Source organism: Adiantum capillus-veneris, chromosome 17 (genome assembly GCF_014529385.1).
Source record: "Adiantum capillus-veneris isolate H3 chromosome 17, ASM1452938v2, whole genome shotgun sequence".
Classification (NCBI taxonomy): Eukaryota; Viridiplantae; Streptophyta; class Polypodiopsida; order Polypodiales; family Pteridaceae; genus Adiantum; species Adiantum capillus-veneris.
Genome location: NC_140947.1, coordinates 70,214,675 through 70,229,644, shown reverse-complemented (window position 1 = coordinate 70,229,644; position 14,970 = coordinate 70,214,675). Strand labels below are relative to the sequence as shown.

Here is a 14,970-nt window from a genome sequence, read left to right as displayed (position 1 = left end):
GTGTGTGTGTGTGTGTGTGTTTGGTGTGTGTATTTGTAGCATTTAAATTAGTGATAGTGTACCCTTCCTTCTCGCTTGTATTGCTAAGGTATTCTCCTCTTTTGCGTCCTAGTTCGCTCTCTAACTAGGTGGTGCCCCTATCTTGTTTGGGTTTGGCTGTGGGTTGGTTGTTGTGTTGTACTTGTGGTTGCCCCAGCCCCAATTGAGCAGCACGGGAGCCTTGAGGGGTGTTTAGAGGTCGCCTCTCTTGTTGCCCGCCTCGAACCGCCTCACTACCACAAGCTGAAGCATCAGGAACCTTAGCCATCGCAGCTTTTTCCTCATTTGATTTGGGACAATTGTTCTTGCTAAGTTTCAAATATGCAGGCAATGGAGTACTCAAAGCCTTCCTCTTCTGCATGTTGAAACGATCAAGAACCTTGTGCACATACTCTTTTTGATAAAGGTACAACAACCTCTTCTTACGGTCATGAGTAATGCGCGTACCCAGATTGTGATTGGATTCACCCAAATCTTTCATGTCAAATTGACTTTTCAACTTGGTTTTCAAAGTCAGCAATGTCGTTCTTGGAATGACCAGCAATAAGCATGTCATCTACATAAAGTATAAGCATAATAAGATGTCCATTGGGTAGTCTTTTCACGTAAATACATGGATCCTCATTACTGTGCTTATAGCCTAGGGAACGCATAAATGCATCAAAATTTTATAACAATGTCTGGATGATTTCTTCAAGCTATGAGACTTTTTAGAAGCTTACGGACCAAATGTTCCTTGCCCTTTAGCACAAACCCTTCAGGTTGCTGCATATAAATCTCTTCCTCGAGATCACCATGTAAGAAAGCTGTAATAACATCCAGTTGATCAAGCTCCATATCTTCAGTGGCAACCAAAGCAAGCAACATTTCTCAGTGTGGTCATCTTAACCACTGGAGAAAAGATTTCCTAGAAATCAACACCATATTCTTGCTTGAAACCTTTGCCCACTAAACGAGCTTTGTAATTGTCAATCTTCTTCTTGTAAACCCATTTACAAGGCAATGCTTTCCTACCTTTTGGCAACGGGACGAGTTCCCATGTTTTGTTCTTTGCAATACTGGACAGCTCCCTCTTCATAGCATGTTCCCTCTGAACCTTATCATTGGCTAGCATAGCCTCTTTGTAACAAGAAGGCTCACCACTATATGTCAGTAAAACAAAATCCACGCCTAGAACAAAACATTATGGCAAATGTGATACTCTTTGAGATCTCCAAGATTGATCAGAACTCGTACTAGCCTGCATAGTAAGTGGCTTGGGAGCTGTCTAGACAGGAGGTGCAAATACATTGAAAAATGTCACTTTCTAGAATTCAACCTCTTTCACGGGCTGTCTATGCATCTTAGTTTCATTAAAGACAACATCACTGCTACGGATCACTGATCAATTTTCCGAATCCCATAAATGATAGCCAAATTGACCATCTACACCATAGCCAATGAAGATGCATTTCCTGGACTTAGGATCTAGCTTAGCACGCAACTCCTTGGGTACAAGTGCATAAGCTTCACAGTCAAATGTGTGGAGTTTTTTATAAGACAATTTATGTCCTGACCATAACTCCAAAGGTACAGGAAACTGTAATGAAGCATGTGGTGATCTATTGATCAAGTATATGACTGTGTATAATGCTTCAGCCCAAAACGCTTGCGATAAATTAGCATGTCATAGCATAGACATAATCCGCTCTTGGATGGTCCTATTTTTTCGTTCCACAACACCATTTTGTGCACGTGTATAAGGATCTATAAACTCACGCTTAATTCCCCTACTTGAATAGAAGTCTATAAAATCTTTGCAGACATATTCTCCACCATTGTCTGAGTGCAAGATTTCAATTTGTGTTCAAGCTGAGTTTCAACACTAGATAAGAACTTCTTGAAGCAAGAAAAGGTCTCATCTTTAGACTTCATGGCGTAGACCCAAACATGCCGTGTTGCATCGTCAATGAATGTAACATAATAAGACGCACCACCATGGGATTTAGAAGGCATAGGCCCACATAAATCATTGTGCATAAGCTCTAAGGGTTTTCTTTCTTTGTCAAAAGAATGTGTACGATGTGTCCATGTTCGCTTTCCATATTGACAGTGCTCACAAAAGGGAAAATCAAAAAATGACAAAGACGGTAAGTAGCCCAAACGAGAGAGTGTCTCCATTCTCTTCTTTGACATATGTCCTAACCGGCTATGCCACAAAGCAATCGTTGGCAGCTCGGTTAAAGAAAGAACAGTGTTTTTATCAGATACATAAAGAGGATAAAGTGAATTTCGCAACATGCTAAGACTGCTGATGAAAAGTGACTTTGTCACCCAAGTCATCAAGACGTCCAACCAGAATCAGATTGCATGTCAAGGCTGGAACATGACGCACATTATGGATGATAAGCTTCACCCCATTTACCATAACCATGGCAATATCACCTACGCCAACAATGTCACAACAGTAACTGTCACCAAGTGTAACAGAGCCAATGGTTTCCTTGTATGTAGTAAACCAATGCCTATGAGGTGTGACATGCAACGAAGCACCCGAATCAAGAATCCATGTACGGGATACTTCACCACTAACAAGGAGTTCAGCTGGCATAGAACTCAAAAGATAGAGTTTCATGTGCATCATAAAAGACATCATTATTTTCAGTTAACATATTAATGTCTTGAGAATCACCGCCATCCTGAACTATGTTCAATCCTTCAATCTTAACCAAACTCTTTGGTTTCTCCTCTTTATCATCATGATCTTTGCCTTTACCTTTTCCCTTCTCTTTGTCACGCTTCCAAGCATAACAATCCTTCTTTATGTGACCAAACTTATCACAATAATAGCATTGAACATTGCGGCAACCACGAGACTTTGATCTACCCTTTGATGCATCTCTATTGCCCTCTTTCTTGGACTCACGTTGTGAAGAATAGCCCTTATGTTGCTTATCATCCCTTTGCACATAATGAGCTTCGCCATAATGCAAGCTAGTCATGGTCTTTCGATGCATCTCCTCTGACAAAAGTGCACCAGTAACATCATCGTATTTTAGCGTACCATCAGGAGCAGGGTTACTAATAATAGTTGTGCAAAATATATCCCGAGAGGGTGGCAACGAAGAAAAAGCAAAAAGATTGCTTTCATCTCATCATTAATGGTCACGTGTTGTGCACAAATCTGGGAAAAAAGAGAATGAGAATCATTGATATGGCTGGCAACGCTAGAGCTGACTCCTTCATACAAAGGTTGATAAGTTTTTGCAACATGAAAACCTTATTGCTAGCCGTATCCTTTTTGTAAGTGTCGCATAATTTCTGCCATAAAGCATGAGCAGTCTCGCATTCTAACACTAAAAAGTACACGGACTCACCAAGGTGCAGTCTAATCGTGGACCTGCATAGCTCATCAAGCTCTTCTCTCACTGAAATTGAGTCATGTGCATATCTTCAGTTCTAGCCGTATAGGCAATAGGCAACTTTTGCAACAAGCACATCATGCATTTGGTTCTTCCAAAGCTGAAAATTAGTGCCATATAACTTCTTTATGTCATAAATGTCACGGTCTCTGCTAGTAGACAAGGTGAAAAAATAACTTACATGAGTGCTTACAAGCACATAACTTCTAGAATTGGATGTTAAATATTTACTGACTTATTTGTTCACAATGTTCGGGTAGTACGAAAGTATCTCTTAGGTTGGTTAATTTCTTAGTTGAATCCACCTCAAGGAAACCAGACTCTCCTCTACGCACAGTAGCGTTGCGGCCCTCCATGTTTATCTTGAACCATTGCACATCAGACAAGTCAATAAAAAATCCTCTATAATCGATCCTCAAAATCTCTTGTAGCGTGCCGAAGTAAGTGAGTTTCGTCACCACAAGATCTGCATCAGAGGACCGTCATCGACTAGACTGTTCAAATTTTTCCATGATTCCACAATCTTGTGTAAAACGCTTTTTGTCAATCCGTTCCACCCTAAAATGTCGACCTTTACACCATGCTATTGTGTATGACTTATACTACAACCAACAAAGACTGTGAGGGGCAGTATGTGCTCTTTGAACAATCTACATAGCAAAACAATGCGGTACACTTGTGTAAATAATCTATCAGATCATTATACATCAGAGTTTTTTATTGAAGTAAACACATTATAATAGATCACCTAAAAAGCACTGTGACACTAGTGTCACTCCATCCAAACTTTGCCTACATGTTGAGAATAACCAGGAGCGCCTTCAATCTAGACACACGTGCTCCATCATACAATGGCGTATCGGCTTCACTTTTCAGATCATCATAGATAAGCCTTTCTGAATCCATGATCGTCTCGATCATTTCATCGATCTCGGGCTCAAACATAGCCTCGTTGGGAATGTCGTCTGCATGATCATCTTTCAAGCTGTCAGAGGCTACATCTTGTGGCCTCACATATGCTGCTTAACCAAAGCGCCTGCAAATACGTCTATTGGGTTGCAAGATTGTTTCATGTAGGCCAGCGTCAGAGTCCGACGAGTTATAATTGGCAACAACTCGATCTATAATAGATGTATCAGACTCACCAAATTTGCGAAAGTGTTGCAAAGAAACACGTCTTGTCCGCCGCACAGCATGTTTGCATTGATTACAAGGACATAAGATTCTTGTTGAGAGATAAGTGTTTCGGTTGGACGGCCCCACATCGTCATCACTACTCATAATGAATGTAAAAACCTTATAACCTGGACATAAATTTAATCTTCTATTGGCATCCTCCGTCTTCTCTCTCTCTCTCTCTCTCTCTCTCTCTCTCTCTCTCTCTCTCTCTCTCTCTCTCTCTCTCTCTCTCTCTCTTTGATCACATTGTAAACTACCTCATATTCTCTAGTCATGTCCGATCCCCGCACACCTCGGTCTAAAGGTGCACGGAGATCAGAACCACCAAGTTATAATCTCATCTTTATTGGTCAATGTCTATATTTGTGGGTACGAGAAATCTACACACCCACGTCTACATGGCAATGCATGTAGTGGACAAAACCGCTTTGCCTCTTCTTTAGCTGTAGCAATTCACAACATCTTAACATCTCTTCACGCAGATCCTTGTTCGAGGGATTACTGTGCATATTACATGTTGGCCTCCAATCTGAGTATCATGCCATAGAAAGCTTTCCAAATTAAGGTCGCATCCGTAGAGAGGAAGAGAGGGATCACCGTTGGCCTAGCTCCAAATTTTTTATGTAATCCCGAAGGTAGACTTTAATATTAAAACTAAATCCAAAATCTAATATTAAATCTAACCTAATTGAACATATGGTGATTCTGAGCTAATTGAACATAACTAGTGGGTAAGTTAATAGGCATCAGATTCTGATGGGACGGTTCATTGCATTGTGTACTTAGTGTTTTCTGTTTAGGCAAATCCTTGAGCTTAGTTGGAACTCCCCCTTCATTAACATGCCCTAAAATCTAACCTAAGTCTAAATCTAAATCTAACCTAACTAATCTTAAATCTTGTCCTAATCTTAAATCTAATCTAATTTTAAACTCAACATAAACCTAAATCTAATTTAATCTTAAATCTAACGTAAACCTAAATGTAATCTAGCTTAATCTTAAGTCTATAATCTTAAGTCTAACCTAATTTAAATCTTAACCTAATCTTAAGTCTAACCTAATTTTGAATTTAGTATAAATTTTAAATATAAGTTAAATGTAATCTAATCTAATCGTAGATCTTAATCTAACATAATCTTAAATGTAATTTTAAATCTAACCTAATCCTAAATCTTAATATAACATTTCATTAATTCATATTTTCTCTACTTTATCTCTCTCTCTCTCTCTCTCTCTCTCTCTCTCTCTCTCTCTCTCTTTGTTTTCTCCCCTTACCTCTCTCTTTTCGTCTTCTCCCCCTCTCTCTCTCTCTCCCTCTCCCTCTTTCTCTTTCTCTTTGTTTTCTCCTCTTATCTCTCTCTCTCTCTCTCTCTCTCTCTCTCTCTCTCTCAATCTGTGTGTATGCATTCTTTGTTTATGCATGTATGTGTAATTTTTTGTACATTCAATGTGTGTGTATGTGTTTTGTTTATGCATGTGTGTACATTCTCTCTCTTTCTCTCTCTCTCTCAAAGACACAATGTATGTGTGTGTGTGTGTGTGTGTGTTGTGTGTGTGTGTGTGTGTGTGTGTGTGAGAGAGAGAGAGAGAGAGAGATTGAGAGGGAGAGAGAGAAAGAGGGGAAGGGAATATAAGAGGAAGGAGCATACATGGCTCTCCTTCTTCTCTTCGTGTGTGTGTATGTATGTGTGTGTGTGTGTGTGTGTGTGTGTGTGTTGGGGGGACGGGGGGAAAGAGAGAGAGGGAGGGAGAGGTGCGGGTTTACCTGTTTTGCTAGAGCGTCGAAACTCAGATCTAAGATCTGAGTTTTTGGCGCTCTCGATTTATTTTTACCCATGTCGGCGTCACTATGAGCGTCGCTATACAACACAAAAATAGCGAGACTGTGGATTTTAACTTTTGAGCGTCGCACTGCTAGCATCGCTAATATGAAGAACCTCTTCTAGTGTTCTCTTAACCTTGAATATCTCTCCATCGCAAGGTCTCCCTCGACCTATTCATTCATAAAATATCATGAGGATATATTGACCTCAACCACACAATAAGGTAGTGTACTATACCAAACCAATGTAATCTTTTGTAATCATTTAAACATGTCCAAGTAGCATCATGACCACTGATCTCATAAGAGCTCTCAAACTTTACATGTTCAAATACTAACCCCACTTGCACTTTACATGCTAACCATGAAGATGACAATTCAAAGAGATTTGCCTCCTTGTAAATTCTCTTCTCAGTACGCCTTTTTTCTAATCATTTTCTTTTGCAAACTATAGTTCGAAACCAATAAATTTAAATTTCTCAATTAACCTTAGGCTAAGATGAGGCAAATCTTCCTTATACTTTGCAAATAGTTTTTTTTTTTTTATTGTCTCCTACCCATTCTCTTTTATAAGTGATTCTATGATTTGTCTTGTACAAATAGACTTAATTACGTAAATATGAAAATTTGAAAGAAAAGAATGCCCACTAAAATAATCTCTAAGGACTCAATGAGTACAATATTTTTGTACTTTTTGACCTATGGCATATAAAGCCAAGATTTATTACCAAAAAAAGATTGCAATCCGCATTTATTAAACCCTAGAATCTACAGCAATATTACCAGCTCATTAAAAGTATATAATCCTTGAGACATGCTTTCAACAAAAAAAAAAAAGACAATATTAATGCCGACCATTCCATCTACATAGACCCTCCATGACTGCACATTAGTAGGACATAGAGACGGGATGATAGAGAATCATCAACAACGATCAAAAAGAGGAGGAGACCTGACGCTACAAACAATATTTTCATGCCTTGGATCGTAAACATCGTGAATAATCATAGTTCCCTAAATTTTAAAAAAAACATCAAAAAAAAACCCTCTCAAGATTCATCAGGCCTTGATATTCTAACATCATTTCATGTCTAACTGAACATCCCTATCGTAAATGGAAACTTCTAGAAAAGAGCAGCTCAAATCGAAATAGTTTTGCACTGTTCATAATTTGTTGGACCAATCAATTCCGTCTCACTTTCTAATCAATCCAAATCTAATCATCGTAGACGTCTGTAAGTAAGGAGTGTAATTTTGTCTCTTACGTTGCGATATACATTCAACTCAAGTCTAGTTTCTACATTTTATGTTTGTTTGTGACTCTACTTTATCTACACTATTAAGTTAGACCTATAGAGTTTTCCTTCTCGCTAAGTTGTCTCACATTTTAGTTTCAGCAAGGTTATGGATAAATTTTTATTTGTGTTCCAGTTTAAATTATTTTCAACATTGCCATTGTCGAGTCAATGTGCCAAGGTTGTGCGTTCTAAATGTGCAATCAAACTCTTATAGAAAATCAAATTCTCGATAGGTGGAATATTCTTTTATTTCATGGCCAAATTATTAACACAAAATAAACAGATTTTGGAGACAGTTTGATAGTTGCAGCTTACTCTTACTTGTGCCTCTCTCCACACGCACACACTGCTATATATATTTTCAAATATAGTATACCATCCATGTACATACATCCAATACCTCCTTGCCTTCTTATCTTTAGAGCTATAAACCTAGCCATTTCTCATATAGTGGCTTGAACTCCGCACTAAATGGAGTTTTTAGTGAGAACACTTGACATTAAGCTATGTAGATACTCCCACGAGCTACGATACTTTACAATTAATGAACAAACAGTTTGTAAGTGATTTTATATACTCTATAGTGGTATCAAACAGATAGTAAATATGTTGTATGTCTTGTCGGGTCCATTGGTTAGATGCACATAGATTTGTTGATTTAGGCAATGTGCCAATGCTCATCCTGGTGTAAGCAACACCTCTTGTCCGTGCAGATCCGTTGATTTAGGCAGCACGAGTGCAGATTTTCCGATTTAGGCAACAAACTACAGATTCATGATTTTTAAACAATACCAAATATAGATTCACCGATTTAGGCAGCCTTAGTGTAGATTTGCCAATTTAGGCAGCACGTCTTATTGGTGTCGATTCATCGATTTAGGCAACATCGATCACGAAATCATGCTGCAGTTGGCTAGCCACCATTGTCCTTAGTATGATTTTGTTACCCGGTAAACAAAATGAAGGATGTTTGGATTTGGATTTGAAATGGGTATATGTTGGCAGATATTTGGACTAGGATTTATATTGGATGTGGTATATGACAATTTCCTGTTGCGACAGTATCTATGGCAGTACACTTGATATTGATGACACATGATTTATTGAATAATGAGTGTGACCAATGATATCCTGATTTATCAGGGTAAGACATATACTGCTTATTCTAGTGGTATGGGACACTAGAATAGGTAGTATGTGGATGATGACAGGCATAAGCACTGTTATTCAATTTTGTGAATTTTTTTTATGTGCTACTTCTAATGTAGAGTATTAACCATTGTTCTTTTATAAATATGATTGCAAATTTTTAACTTCGCAATTGAGGACAATTTCTTTCCAATGGAGAGACATGTAATGGAAATGATAAATTGCATTTATTGTTTATTGTAGTTGACAAGTGGCAAATACATAGATGCTTTATGGAATGTACAAAGGATACCAAATTATTATCATTGTATTATTAAAGTGCTCTTTATGAGCTATGGCCAATTAATATCCGGCCAAACAGTGAGTATTCATGTTTTAGCATTCAGAAATCTATAAAGTAATTACGTGCAAGAGGAAAATTCTCACTCTTGCATGGGGGGAGATTGCAACCAGTGTCTGTGTTACTCTTCTCCCTCTCCTCTCTTCTCTCTTGATGTGTCGATGTAGCACTCCTTTCTCGGAGGTGCATCTGCATGCGCTCTTATGCTCTATCTCTCTTCGTTCGCGTACAACTTTGATTATGTGTTGTGGGATTAGCCAGGTATGCAGATCTATTATTTTATCGTGTGTAGTATGCTGTTTTTTATATTTTGCAGGGCTATCCGTGCCTCTAGCTGTAGCAATAATAGTGACCACATGCCAATGTGGAGAAACCACTTCATCCATCAAAAGTTTATAAATGCTCTTTGAAAATTAACAAAATTTGATATCAACCAATGTGTACAAAATGGCTAGCATGTGTTCAATCAACATTTGGAGACGTGCATACTCTATCTCTGATGGTTTGTTGATTGTTGGGGGCAATTTCTTCCAACTATATTGGAGTCTGTCCATGCAACATCAAAATGTGCCTTGCAAGAAGGGTACTCGGCACATCAAGTCTCCCAACGAGCTCCCATTATAGTATGGAAATAAAGTGATCCATAGGGCCTTAGTAGTGAAATCGATGCATTTGACAATGGATGGATGCAATGTTTGTTGTCTTGCCCTATTTAGAATTTGTCAAAATTTGCTTTTTTCCACCCTTACAGCATTTTCCCACATAATTGATGTATTCCGGAAAGAAAGAAATTCTCTTAATGGTATATAAAACGTAAACACCAAATGAACTTGATCCAATTCTGGCACCTTCTTCTCAGACTTCCTGGGGAATGCAAATCAAATGCACTTAGCATTCAATGTTGTGTGCATGAATGTTCTTGTACTATTGTCATTCAACATGCCACTGATGGCTCCCTCCACATCTTGCGGTATCTTTATTTGTTTAGGCAAAATGGAATGATCTTATACTTTCACTCTCTTCATCTTTACATTTTGTTCCTTTCACTATATGTCCCACAGCTCTATCTTGATCATGTTGCATATAGGAGGAATGTCTTCTTTCACATCTCTGCAACATATCTTCATTTTGTCAAGCACTGTTCTAATTTTGTGATTCCATTCAAATTCTTTGATACCTGTTGGCACCAATAACTTGCGATTGCCTTCGTCACGTTGCATGCGCTCTGTATTCTCTCACACATTGCTAATGAAATCTTTAATAAAAATATGATTTTCATTAATCTACTAGATTATAACATCTGTACACGTTGAAATTGCATATATGCACTCTTTGCAAATGGCTTGCATGATGACTTCCTTTGTTCAGGCATCATTTCTACACTGGTCAATTAAAAAAATGATTTAAATGTTATCGCATAGCGCATCTAGGTTTTGCACATGATAGACTATCAGAATATTAGCTTAAAGACATGTAATACTTTTAAAACTATGTTAAACCATAAGATATTGATTCACATTTTGATTGCTAGCACTAATTTTTTCATACAATATGGCACAAACCAGGACAATAAGACTAATCAAATACATTGATTCAATCTTATGAACCATACATATTTAAGACATATAACACTTTAAAAATTAGGCTAAACCATAAGACATTGGTTCAGATTTTGATTGCTAGCACTAGCTATGTCCAAAGTTGATAAAATATAGCACAAACCATGGCGATAAGGCTAATCAAATACATTGACTCAATCTTCCAAACCATACAAGTTAAAGACATGTAACACTTCAAAAAACTATGCTAAACCATAAGACATTGGTTCATGGCAGCACTTGTTATGTCCAAGTTGATAAAATATGGCACAAATCATGACGATAAAAATAATCAAACACATTGACTATATAATCTGATTATAAGTTAAATACATGTAACACTTAAAAAAACAATGCTAAATCATAAGACATTGGTTCACATTTTGATTACTAGCACTAGCTATATTCAAAGTTCATGAAATATGGCACAAAGCTAAGTGAAGGGTGTACAAGTATCTCTCCATGGTCATTTTTTATAGATAATTTACAAAACCATACAATTTTTTGCTAGTTTATTTTGAAAGAGAATCAAATCTTTCAAGACAATCGATATTTTTGGCCTGCCCCAAAGAGGTAAGGCCTTAGTCATGCCTTCCCTTTTTGCTTATGAAAAAGGGGAGATTATTTTAAAAATAAATTTTTTAATTTTTTAAAAATGGATCATTTTTTATTGGCGATTGGTGCATGAAGTTAGTGGTCATTGATTAAATGGGATAGGAATCCTAGAAGAAAAGATTTCTTTCATGGATGAGACCCCTTAAGGTGTGGGCAATGCAGATGATGTGCAGAAACTGATGTGCATCGTGGGCTGCCATGATTAAGCAAAGGGTCCCACCTTGATGGGCAGAAAGATCGTCACTTATTGACTGCATCCCCCTCCTACTGTTTCTGCCCATTCCGACTTGGTTGTCTCAACCCCCCGCCCCCATGAGGCAGCACCCTTATCATCATTCTCAACATCCATTACATGCGTTTCTGTTGTACAAATCCATATTCACAAGGTGCATCTGAGAGCTTGATTGACATGGAGCATTTGGAGCAAGATTGAATAGATCTCATATTGTTATTGTTGGTCGGCAGTAGACTAAGATGTTGTAAAGATGTGGCATTAGTTTCATGAAGGACTCAACCCAGAGACAATCTGTGTGGTAAGAATGCCTTTGATTCATGGAAACATGTTGGGTCCTAGAGTATTCACAAATGAAGAGTTTTGTGAGCTTGCATCCGAGCAGACATGCAAAAGAACATGGCTTGGCTTTGGCACAAATTCTACTTATTCCCATCTGGCATTCCACATGCAAAAATTTAGGCGTGGAGATGAATCATCAGAATCATGGAGGTCATGCAAGTAATGGGTTTGTAAAGAAGGTTGCGAACATGCTTGCTAAGAAGAGAAGGGAGAGTAGCGTATGTTTGATGAATGAGCTTAGAAAGTCCAATTTAGGCACAGAGAGGGTTGAGGATTTAGCAGAGGGATAGTCAAGGCAGTGCTTCCACTGATAAGGTGCAACCAGATCATCTGAGTTCAAGGATGACTTTGGGTGGCATCTTAGAGCTTGACATGTGCAATGAGTCCACGACATAGGGAACCATTGTTGTGGTTGATGCAAAAGAGTCCTCGGTTGCAAGACACAAAAGCGACCAGGGAGTTGAAGGATACCCTTCACCATCAAATGTATACACAAAGACATCCAATGCAATGATCAACAAGTTTTTCATCAATTTTACCAATCCACGGGACTTTTGATTCAAGAACGACAAAGGAAGGACTTTCTTTTTTATTGAGAAGCTATAGTGAAGCTGACACCAATGTGTCATGCACGATAATAGTGGCACCAGAATGTGGTGCAGCTAATGAGGTCTTATCAAATCAGAAAAAGGTGCACATGGTGGGAGGAGATCATTTCACTCACCCTTTTCATCCTTGTCCTCATCATTCATGCTCATTGCATTCTCATCCTCGTCCTCATCTCTTACATCTCCCTTATTGACATCGGCATCACCTTCCCATCTGTTTCCACAGATAACATCAAAGGTACTGCCATCATCATCACCATCAGCATTACATGCTTCATCATTTGTCACCGTTACAGCGATAGCAAGCACAACATCGATCGTGATGTCTTCCTTAGTGGCTAGCTCTATTATCAAGAGCATGAGATATTGTTCCATTCATCATTCACAACCACAAATATCTAGAGAGCCCAATGATTGCAATGTACAAAGTGAGCCGCCTCTAGCTTTTCACCCAGTTGAGGGTCCGGCAACACAGGTTGAAATGCAGTAAGCTGCAACACGGGTTGCATCTCTGCAACATGTGAAAGCAAAGAGGGAGGCGTTCTTGTTAAATTTGTCACCATTGGTAAGTAATGTTGTGTCATCAAAGGAAGGGAAAGAGGGTTAGAGTTGCCACTCGAGTGCTTCGTAGAAAAGAGAGAAGACTACAAGGATTTTGTATCTGATTATGTGGATACAGCTTGCCCCTTGGGAGACATGGGAGGAGGCAACGAAGTAGCTTGATGGGATGTGGTGTGTGTGTGTATGGTAGGCTCGAAGAGAGCTTCTTTCATACCTTGTGGTCGCACATTCTACCGCAGGTGCTCTCAAGAACTATAGAGAGGATCTTGATGGGATGTCACTACAAGAGGTTATGTTCACTTGTGATGGCTGTAGTGACAAAAATACACTAGATTATTTTTCCCCCCGACGTCGCTACAAGCATCGCAAAGAGAACGCCACTATAAGCGTGGCTATATAACGATGCATATAGCCACGATGCATATAGCCACGCTTATAGCAGTGCATATAGCTTCCAGTTTAGTGATGCTTATACAGACGCTGCAGAACCTTAAATAGATGCCTATAGCGACGCCCAAGAATAAAAAAATTTGGGTGACAGGGCAATGAAAGCCCTGCCAAGCACCCATCAACCACATTGAACATAAAGTTTTCAAAATAAAGATGCAAAACTGACAAAAGTATTTCGACGAAAGTGAACTGACAAAAGTAATACAATGAAAAAACTATACACATCATAGGCAAAATCACTTAATTGTTAAGCTTTGACCAAAATGTAATAGTTTCAACACAATTGTCATTATTGAGAAAATACATTGCTGACCAATAGTTACAAAATGACGTACACACGTCATCTCATTATACATGCTATGACAAAAGAAAACTAGTGCTATCTGGCTACGGCTAGATTGATGTCGTCTAATCCGACGTCTCATCGCGTCCAAGCGGTGTATCTGTCAAATTTTGCAAAAAAAAAACAATAAGACTTTCTGTAAGTATAAACATATAATTACAAAACAATCTATTTTGTAGCTTTTCATCAGAATACAACAAATACTAACCATGCTGGAGCGAGAACTAAGAATGTCCATAAGGGCGTTTAAGCCCTTTCTGATCGTATACTCGTGCTTGTACAATGTGGGTTCACGTCCTGTCATCGACCACTGTTCAAAACATAAAAAGTATATGTTATTTAGAATTTAAAAGTACAATTATCCATAACTATCAAACCTAAAGGGAATGCAAAAACACTTACAAAGTCGACCTCAAATGATGTCTACCCGTCGCTCCCCAAGTTGTGCGAGCTCCCTGTCTCTACTCGAGCTTTGGCTACCTCCTTTTGCTGCTTCCACTTGTCAGGATTCTCGCGTGGTGTTCGCTTTGCATTCTTCCAATCTTCTTTGGAAGCCAATCTGGCATGTTCCACCCATGATTTATTGCTTTTGGCACTTCAGAATGCTTGTGCTTGCAGTATTCCTTCATCCGCACCTTCATCAGGTCTTCATTGAAGTGCTCGTCCGCATTTGACACGGAAACTCGTCATGCAGCATGCAGACGACTCTATATTTAATTCATTTGGCACTTCACTCTAGGTGTTTAGTATGTAGTGTCGAAACACATGAGAGCAAAGGCCGCGCATGCGCGAGATCACCTTCTTGCCACCGTCATCCAAGATGATGTTGCCACTGATCTCGATCGAGGGCGTCTCGATGGGGGTATGGACAATAGGGTGTCTCCACTAGAGTCTGGGCCCAGAAGCGAGGAATGTTGACAAGGGTGACTCCCGGAGGAGTAGCAAGTGGCGTGTAGCCACGAACGGTCGCAAAAAACCTGGAGTAGAGGGCGA

General features: G+C 38.9%; 1 pseudogene; it reads left to right on the top strand.

The window, feature by feature from the left end:
* The first annotated feature begins 11,980 nt into the window (after positions 1–11,980).
* On the top strand, positions 11,981–13,454 carry LOC147437452 (uncharacterized; annotated as a pseudogene).
* The last annotated feature ends 1,516 nt before the right edge of the window (positions 13,455–14,970 follow it).